Below are 9895 nucleotides of genomic sequence, written 5' to 3'. Positions count from 1 at the left end.
TGTCGGAATCATCCTCAAGCTTAGTGTCGTTGAAGGTAGTAGCAAGTGCCTTGCTCTTCCCAATGCTCTTTAGATATGTAGGACACTCCTGTTTCATATGACCAAAGCCTTGACACCTGAAGCACTTTGGTCCTGAGGGAACAGTGTACTGACCGCCATCCCTAGCATCCTTCTTCCCTTTATCTTGGCTCTTGAACTAGGAGGAGCTAGATTGCCTATGGTCCTTGTCGAAGCCCTTCCCATTGGTATTCTTCATGAACTTCTTGAATTGCCTCGTAATGTAGGACTTCATCTTAGAATCCTCATCGTCTGAAGACTCATCAGTATTATTGCTCTTAGCCTTCAATGCCATGCTCTTACCTTTACCCGACTTGCCAATTCTTGTTAAACCTAACTCATAGGTCTGCAAATTACCAACTAGCTCTGTCAAAGGAATCTTGTCGATGTCCTTTGATTCCTCAATAGCATTAATCTTAGCATGGAATCTCTCGGGTAGAGATCTGAGCACCTTTCTCATAATCTTGGGTTTAGGAATGGTTTCCCTAAGATTAAAGGCTGAGTTCACTATGTCCTTAAGCTTGGCATAGAACTCATCGAACAACTCATCCTCCTCCATTTTTATTTCTTCAAAGCTTGTAGTGAGCCTTTGAATCTTTGAATCTTTGACAGCCTTGGTTCCCTTATAGGTTGTCTGGAGAATGGTCCATGCCTCCTTAGCAGTTTCAGTAGAGGATATCTTCTTGAATTCCTTATTAGTGACTGCACTGAACAAAGCATTCAATGCCCTGCTGTAGAAGTTTGCCGCCTTGATCTTGGCATCATCCCAATCGGCCGGCGCTTCCTTTGTCTTGGTCAAGCCAATCTCTATAGCTTGCCACATCTTCTCATCTAGAGACTACAAGAAAGCTCTCATGCGTACTTTCCAATATGCATAGTTAGTGCCATCAAATAATGGAGGTATAATAAGAGACTGTCCTCTATCCATGACAAACAGGGGTCAATGGATCACACAACAAAGATTGAAACCTAATCAGAGTGTGCCTGCTCTGATACCATTTAATAGGCCAAAAACAAAATTGATCCCTTGTGATAAATTAATTGATTAATTAACCAAATTGATTAATTAATCAAATTAACATGAAAACGCATGGTAGTATAAACAAATCACCAATAAACTAATTATGCAGCGGAAAATAAATTGACACGGTGATTTGTTTACGAATGAGGAAAACCAACATGGCAAAAACCCCATCGGGTGATTTTAAGGTCACCATTCCCGAGAATTCACTATTATCAAAACAAGTGGTTACAAGTAAAGGAATCCCAGTACCTTATACCAACCTACAGTTGAACCCTTACCCAAATACCTAATTGGACTTGTTTTGTAGTGACAATCTCTCCTTTTGATTCAAGGCTCCCAGTACGTGACTAATCAATTGCGCGGATCCCAGTACGCGATTTCAAACACCAACTAGAGAAGGTTGTTGGCTATAAAGTTCTCCAGTTCATCCAAACGATGAAGATCAAGAAGATGCTTGGTTACAAAACCCTACGATGCACAAACATAGCAACTTCTTCACAAGAGCAATAAACTAGGGCAAAACTATGTATCTGGTTACAATTTGCTCGAACAAACTTTGCTCAATACTAGTGCAACTTGTGTCCACTTTGATGGCCCTTAAAATAATATTTTTATATGTTTAAGGTTGTGAGAAAAGAAAGCTCAAACACATAATCACGGATTAGAGTAAAAAAAAAACTGGAATTCTATTTTTCATAAACCTCGATAGATGGCATTTGTTGAGCAGCTGTCGATCAACTATCGAGCCATGGGGTTGGAATAGCTTCTTAAGCTCGATAGATGCTAGCTGTCGAGCTTTAATGACAAGCACTTCTTCAGCTTGTTTCTTAGATAGACTCGCATGACTTTAACACTTTACCTTGAAACAAAGTTTTTTTGAAGTATTAAAAACATCCTAAATCTACCCAAATACAAGTAAAATGCGTTTTGTCAAAAGATTAGCCAATTACATAAAATAGTGACATATGTTCCTAACAAGTGAATTACATATGTCATAACAAATTCTATGCTAAATTGAATGATATTGTTAACTGTGCTTATAATTTAGGTGAAATCTATGATCAACCTAAGATTATTAGGAAGATACTTAGATCTTTGATTGAGGACTTCAGACCCAAAGTGACTGCCATAACTGAAAGCAAGGATGTGGACTCCATCCCTGTTGATGAACTTGTAGGATCTCTCCAGTCCTATGAGTTAGACCTACCCAAGACAAACAAATCCAAATCAATGGCTGTTAAGTTAGTTGATGATGTTGATAGGAATGGATTTGATGATGAGCTCTCTGCTACAGAGATTGCATATCTTGCCAAGAACTTTAGAAACTTTCTTAGGAACAATAACAGAAGGGCAAGAGGTAAAAACAATGCTGAACCTATAAATTTTAGGAGGAATGAACCCACTAAAGTGAATAATACTTAAAAACCTAAAGAGAAAGTAGGTCAAACCTTTAATAAATCTATGGGTCAACAATGTTTTGGTTGTCAAGGGTATGGTCATGTGAAATTAGAATGTCCTACATTCTTGAGATCAAAGGGTAAAGCTATGGCTGTAGCCCTTAGTGATGATGAAGTTTCTGATCATGAGTTTGGTAGTGATGAGGATGGAAACTTTATTACTTTCACAGCTACTGCTGTAGTTGATGAAAGTGTTGTGGTTGATGAAAACCCTTCTGATGGGAAACTCTCTGAGAATGCTGATTTGCAAGAAGCCTATAATAAGCTTTGCAAAGTTGCTGCAAAGGATGCTATGAATGTTGATATAGGCTTACAGAAAATTGCTTCTCTTGAACTTGATAAGAAAAATTTGCTCTTGAAATTGTTTGATGCTAATGAATTGCTTGATAAGGTGAAGACTGAGAACATGTTATTGCTTGATAAAGTGAAAATTTTGGAACTTGAATTATCTGTTACTAGAGAACAAACAAATAGGTCTGCTAGTTCCAAACTTGAACACATGTTGAGTATTCAAAAGTTTCCCTTAGACAAAACTAGTCTAGGTTTTGAAAAGAGCATCACTATTCTTAAGATTCATTCCACATACTTTGTCTCTTCTTCTGAGCCTCCCATGAGTGAGATTGTCAAACCAGTAGAAGTCACACCCCGTAAGAAGATTAGGGTTGATCTTAAAGAGTTTAAGTCTAAGAATTCTAACCCTCCTAAGGATAAGTTGCATGATAGATCTGTATGGGTTTGTCATTTTTGTGGAAAGTTTAGGCGCATTTGTCCAAACTGTTTCAAGTTGCAAGCTACTAAGCGAGCAAATAAGCCAAAAGTACCTGTGCCAGAAGCACAAGATCCCATGGTACTTATTGGTGAGTTGGTAAAGGCTTTAAACCTTTATTCTAATCCTGGAGTTGCTCATCATTCTAATATAAATAATAACTCCAATGCAAAAGTTGCATCTAAAAAGTTTTTGATGTAAAAGGCTCGATCTAATTGAGTCTTTCTGACATGGTCCTTGTGTTTCATCTCTCTATTATTTGTGACCATTCTTTTTTTTTTTCTTTGTTTCTAGGATTTGCATTGCATAACATTCACGCATTTTATGCTAGGTTGTTTTTGTTATTATTATTATTATTATTTTTTTAAAATGAGGAAAAGGAAGGTAAAATGTGTTTTGCATTATTTTTCTTGGATTTGAAATCAAGGTTGGCCATATTATCTTTACATAACATGTTTATGTACCTTGTTTAGCTTGGATGAATTTATTTTATTGCATTTTACTAGTTTGAGCTTTGTAGTGCATGTTGTGTGGGAGTTGTCTATAGTTTTTGATCACATGATCTTGATCTTGAAGTCACATGCTTTTGATTGTAAGGACTAAAAAAATCCTAAGTGAAAGGCATAGATAACCATCTCACCACTGTTTACTAGCCAATCATGAACACCTTAGTGCATATCATATGATTTTGTGCTCGAGAAAGTGTAATACATGCACAAAAAGAACATAAGGTGCAGCCTTAGCTTATAATAAAATTCAAATTGAAATAAAATTGGTGTGTACATTATCTTGGCTATTTTAATAAATTTCAAATCAAATAAAATTGGTGTGTACATTATGAGGCAAATCAAGAAACTTACATGATTGCAAACTTGTTTTCTAGGAGATGTGAGAGTTATATGATGTAACTATTTAGATGATAGTCACTTTCAAACTTATGTGATGAATTTTGTCGAAATTGTGATTGATCACTATTTACTTATCACCTTATATGTATCTCAAGCTATTGCTAGTTGCACACACTACACAAGTTATTCTTTGCCAAACTTAGAACATTATATTGTGTGTGATCTTGTTGTGGCCATCTAAGATTAAAAGTTCCTTTATTTTAATGCAAAATGTGTTTAAAGTTTGAGATTGGAGGACAAATTGATTGAAAATCTTGTTTTTGGAAGGTCTGGGTCAAATTCAAGTGTTTTTGAAAAAAATTTCATCTCATACTCATGCATTCTATTCATAAAACATTGTGCTTTAAAGAGTTTCTACATTAAAATGCTCTGTTTTTCAAAAAATTGATTTTTCCAGATTTTTGATCGATCGAACCTATTACTCGACCAATCGAAATTACGATTAAAAACTTGGTTTGAATCTGCCTGGCTCGATCGTTGCTTGATTGATGCTGGATCGATCGAATGTGATTTTCGATTGATCGAACCTAATTTTCGATCGATCGAATGTGATTTTTGATTGGTTGAACCTAATTTTCGACCGATTGAAAATCGTTCAAAGATTTTTTTAAAACATGAGCTTTTCACGTGTTCTTCACTATTTCAAAAATTTTCAAAAAGCTAGTCTCTCTCTTTGATCGATCCAGATTAAAGTCAATTTTTTGTCATTTTCCTTCAATATTTTCTCAAGGTTTTTTGTCTTCTAGTACCAGTAAGACCATTCTACCCTTTCTTTTTTAGTTTAATATCATTTTTCATGCATTTTTTCATGCATTTTAGGGAAATTTTCGGACCTAATAATTTTTGGGGTTTGTGATGTTTGAGATGATTTCTTTCAAATTTGATCATTGGGTTTTTGTTATTGGATGATGTAAACATATTTCTCATGATTTATTTTGATCAATTTGGTGATTTGGAAAGAATTGAAAATTCTAGAGCTTGAAACTCAACGAAATTGGGGATTTTGTTCAATTGAGATTAATTTGATGAAACTGTCTTTGTGTAATTGATTAATTATATCATTATATATATTGTTATCCAACTTGTGTAATGATATATTGATTAATTTGTTGGGATTTTTGAAATTGTTTTCTTTCAAAGTTTGGGTTTTTGTTCTAAAACTCTATGTTCAAGCCAATTCTATGTTTTTGAAGTATAACTGGACTATTCTCAATGCATTAGAGCATGCATCATATGGTTATTCTGTTCATGCATCATATAGATTGTTCTTTTCTATTTTTTGTGCTCTGACCATGTCTGATGTAGTCTGCCCTTGGGTTTTTCTATTCTTTCTTTTGTCTCTCTTCTGTCTATCCTTTCCAACCCTTAGCATCATGGTTAGGAGGACTATAGCCTATAGGAAATCTACCTCCTCTTCTAATCTAGCCTTTGAGAGTAATAGGTTTCAAACTCAGAAAAACCAGGAGACTTATGAGAAGCTGAACATCTTTAGATTAGTGTGGGCTGAGAGAAAAGTTGTTTTAGATGAGTTTGATTCGGAAATTAGGAGGAATTTTGAGCGTAGGGGCTGGTTACCTTTGATAGATATAGATCATCCTCCTTCGGCTACCTTGATTAGAGAGTTCTACTCGAACCTCTCTCCAATGATTCCAACACTCAGTTTGTGAAGAGTTGGATACGGGGTAAAGAGTATGTCATTACTCCTTCAGTAGTGGCCTTTGCTCTTAAGGTGCCTAAGATACAGCATCCTGTGTACCCTTATGATGAGGCCCCTCCACTTGATGACATTATGTCATATCTCACTGGTACTGCCATTTAGTGGGGTACTGATACTTGGATTGCCTCTCATGAGTTGACCGAGATTCATTAACTGGTTTTTTGGATCTCTTGCCATTCTATCTGGCCCATCTTTCATTTACAGACCATTCCTATCGAGAGATGTGCATTTTTGTATGCCCTTGTGACAGATGCTCCTATGAGTTTTTCTCATCTTTTCATTCGATCCTTGGTAGAGGTTCATAGGAGTAGTTCTACTGTACATGGTTTGTTTTTCCCGGTTTTTATTTATCGGATTTTATTACATTTAGGATTAGATGATTTTCCTGCCTCTGAGCCCGGACATATTATAGCTCCTATAGGTGCCACCTTCCTTAGGCAGAGAGCTACTCAGATGAGAGCTAGCTCTAAACGCCCTAGAGTAGAGTTTTCTTCAGGTGTTGCACCTCCTCCTCCTCCTCCTCCTCCTCCTCCTCCTCCTTCTTCAGGTGATCCCACTGCTGAGGAGTTTGTTGATCTAGCTGCTGCTACTGCTCCTCCACCTTCTGTTTCGGATGATTCTAGCATTTGTCGTATGTTGGACACTGTCATGACCGTTCAGGCGGCTCATGGTCAACTTTTGGTGGATGTGCTCACGGAGCTTCAGGCTTTGCATGCAGATTCGGCGAACTTTAGACGATCACCTCCGCCACCTCCTTTTGATGATGAGCCTTGATTGCCCTTTGATAATTCGTCACAAAAAGGGGGAGTACATATTGTAAGGTTGAATTTAATCAACCATCTTGTTGGCTTTATTCTATGCCAAATTTACTTGTATTTCAGCATTTAGTAACCCTTTATTTAGGTGGGATTGTTGTAAGGGTAGTGAGTGAGATAAAGTGTTGAAGTGCTCAAGAGTGTAAAAGAAAACAGAGACTCGCGACTTGACCTCGCGGGTGACTCGCGGCTTCAAGCTGCCAGAAGCAGCACACGTGCCAAGCATGCCAGGAGTTGAAGCGCCATGCTAGCTGGAGCACTACAGGATAAAATAGGACAACTGGCCATTTTGTTATCTCACAGCTAGATCTCGCGACTCAGTTAAGCCGTGAGGTCAAGCCGTGAGGCCAAGCCGCAAGCCAGCCTTATTTTGAAAAACCTGACTCTTCACATTCCATTCTCACCCCAGTATAAATACCCCTTATACCCACAAAAGAAAGAGAGCTTCTAGAGAGAATTTTGAGAGAGAAACCCTAGTGTTATACAAGATTGATTCATCCACAGTCTTCATATAAGAGACTCTTCAAATTCCTCAACTCCCTTCCTCTCCATTGTTATACCCTTGAGAGGTCTTTTTACCAAAACATTTTCTCATCATATCCATTACTGTGAGAATGTTGTTTGGTGTTCTGGGAAGCAGTTAGGAAGGAATCAATCTACATTGGTTGATGCTATGGTCAAGTAGCGGAATCCGGGAAGCTAGAAAAGAAATAGGTTCGGCGTAACCTCGTTGGAGCAAGAAGCTTGGAGGGCTTAGGTACATTGGGTAGATTAGGCTTAGAGGGTCTATTGCTGTTCATGAATCCCAACTACATTTTCTAGTGGATTACTTACCGCTTGGAGGGCGGCGGAGAGGTTTTACGCCGAGGGCTTCGATTTCCTCTTCGATAACACATCATGTGTTGTCCTTGTGTTTGCATCTTCCTTCCCTTTTATCTTTGCCTTTTATTATATGTTGTGGGTTGTGATTTTAATTGGTTTAGATTGTTTACCAATTCTGTTTATAGCTTTTGTTCATTTTCGTACACTAGTTGTTTGTTATAAAGCTTGAATTGGTTATTTTGTAATTGGGGGTCTAAACGTTCAAGGGTGTTTTATACACTATTTGAACTTTCAATTAGTATCAGAGCAGGTACACTTTTAGTGGTTTCATTACCATAGTGTGATCCTTGACTCCCTATTGAGACGGATCGTTCTCAATCCCTAAATGCACCTCCATACTTTGATGGTAGTAATTATGCTTTTTGGAAGGTTCGTATGAGAGCATTTCTATGCTCCATTGATGAATCTGTTTGGGATGTTGTTGATATAGGTTGGACCAGGCCTGAGGAAGCCAAATCCACATGGGATAAAGCAGCACTCGCTGCGTCCAATGCTAACAGTAAAGCACTTAATGCAATTTTCTACGGTGTGTCTCCAGATGAGTTTCATAGGATTTCTCACATTACCGTTGACAAAGAAGCATGGGAGATATTGGAGACCACCTACGAAGGAATGAAGAAAGTGAAAGATACCAAGCTGTAGATGTTGACCACTCAGTTTGAGGAGCTAAAAATGAGTGAGGTGAGTCCTTTGACTCTTTTTATAGCAAGCTGAATGAGGTGATTGTAAGCAAGTTCAATTTGGGAGAGAAAACGGAGGATTCTAAAATTGTAAGGAAGATCCTTCGATCATTGTCAGAAAGCTTTCGTGCCAAAGTGACAGCGATTGAAGAGAGCAAGGACCTTGATGACATCAAAGTCCAAGAGCTGGTTGGTTCTCTTCAGACTTATGAAATGTCGCTGCCCAATCAACAGAAGAGTAAATCTCTTACTCTTAAGACCATTAATGAGAAGATGGAAGTCCATGACTCATCGGAAGAAGATGTGGTTGACAAAGATGTTGCATACCTTGTAAAAAATTTTCAAAATTTCTTGAAATTCAAGAATAATGGCAAATTTGGTGATAAAGGGAAATTCCAAAGTTCAGGAAGGGAGAAAAGGGAATTCAAAAAGAAAGATGGAAAAGAATCCCAATCTACACAAGGTGTCACTTGTTTTGAATGCACGGGCATGGACACTTTAAGAAAGAATGTCTGAATTATTTGAAATCGAAAGGCAAAGTGTATGCCACGACATTGAGTGACTCGGATTCATCCAACTCAGATTCTGAGGAAAGCTGTGACGGAGAAGGGAATTATTCAGCTTTCATGACTATTGCCCATGTTAAGACTTCAGACGAGTTGAATTTGCTTGTACGAGAACTTGGAGAACATAGTGATGAAGAATCATTGGGAGTTGTTGAAGAATCAGATGCTGAAGAAGATGAAAGCACAGCCAATCTTCAAGAGAATTATAACTCACTCCTGGAGAAGTCAGATGAGTACACAAGGGTGGCCAAGGCAGCTTTGAGAAAAATGAAGAAGGCAGAGGAGGACTATAAAAGTCTCCTAATTCACTATAAGGAGGCTAAATGTGAGATAGAAACATTGAATGGTGAGCTGTCAGAAGCTTACACAAAAGTGAGATTTCTTGAGCAAGAGGTTGTGCAAGCAAATGCTAAAATAGAGAGGGTCACCACCAAGAAGCTAGATGATGTTATTTCATCACAAAAGAGCTTTTCAGACAAATCCGGGTTGGGATATACCGGAGGGTGTAGCTCATCTGGCAATATCACTAAAGAAGTGAAGTTTATAAAGGCCAAAGAGTCAGCTGAAGTTGGCCCTACTACTGAGAAGCCCAAGATTGAGGAGAAGAGGAATGTAGAGAACCAACGGATGTTGAACAACCCTCGTAATCAATCTGTGGGCAGGTCTAAATCTCGAGCCAAGTCTCGTCCACGATCACAAAGAGGTCCTAGATTGAACTATGTGTGTCATCATTGCGGATTTCAAGGGCATACTCGGCCAAATTGTCAAAAGCCAAGAGCAATGAATAATGCAACTACTCCAAGGTCACGATGACCTAGAAATGACAGGAGAAATTGGGCTGGTGAACCATCAAGAGATCAAAGTGGTGATACCGGAATGATGGACATGATGCAGATGATTGGTGCTTTCACCAACTGCTTGGAAAGCTTCACACAAAGGTTTGAAAGCCCTAACTCTCGTACCCAAACCTATAAGGAAATCACCCCAAACGCAAGTGACGTGTGGGTGAAAAAGGGTACTCAT

This window comes from Quercus robur, chromosome 2 (assembly GCF_932294415.1).
Source record: "Quercus robur chromosome 2, dhQueRobu3.1, whole genome shotgun sequence".
Taxonomy (NCBI): Eukaryota; Viridiplantae; Streptophyta; class Magnoliopsida; order Fagales; family Fagaceae; genus Quercus; species Quercus robur.
This window is presented reverse-complemented; position numbering follows the sequence as displayed.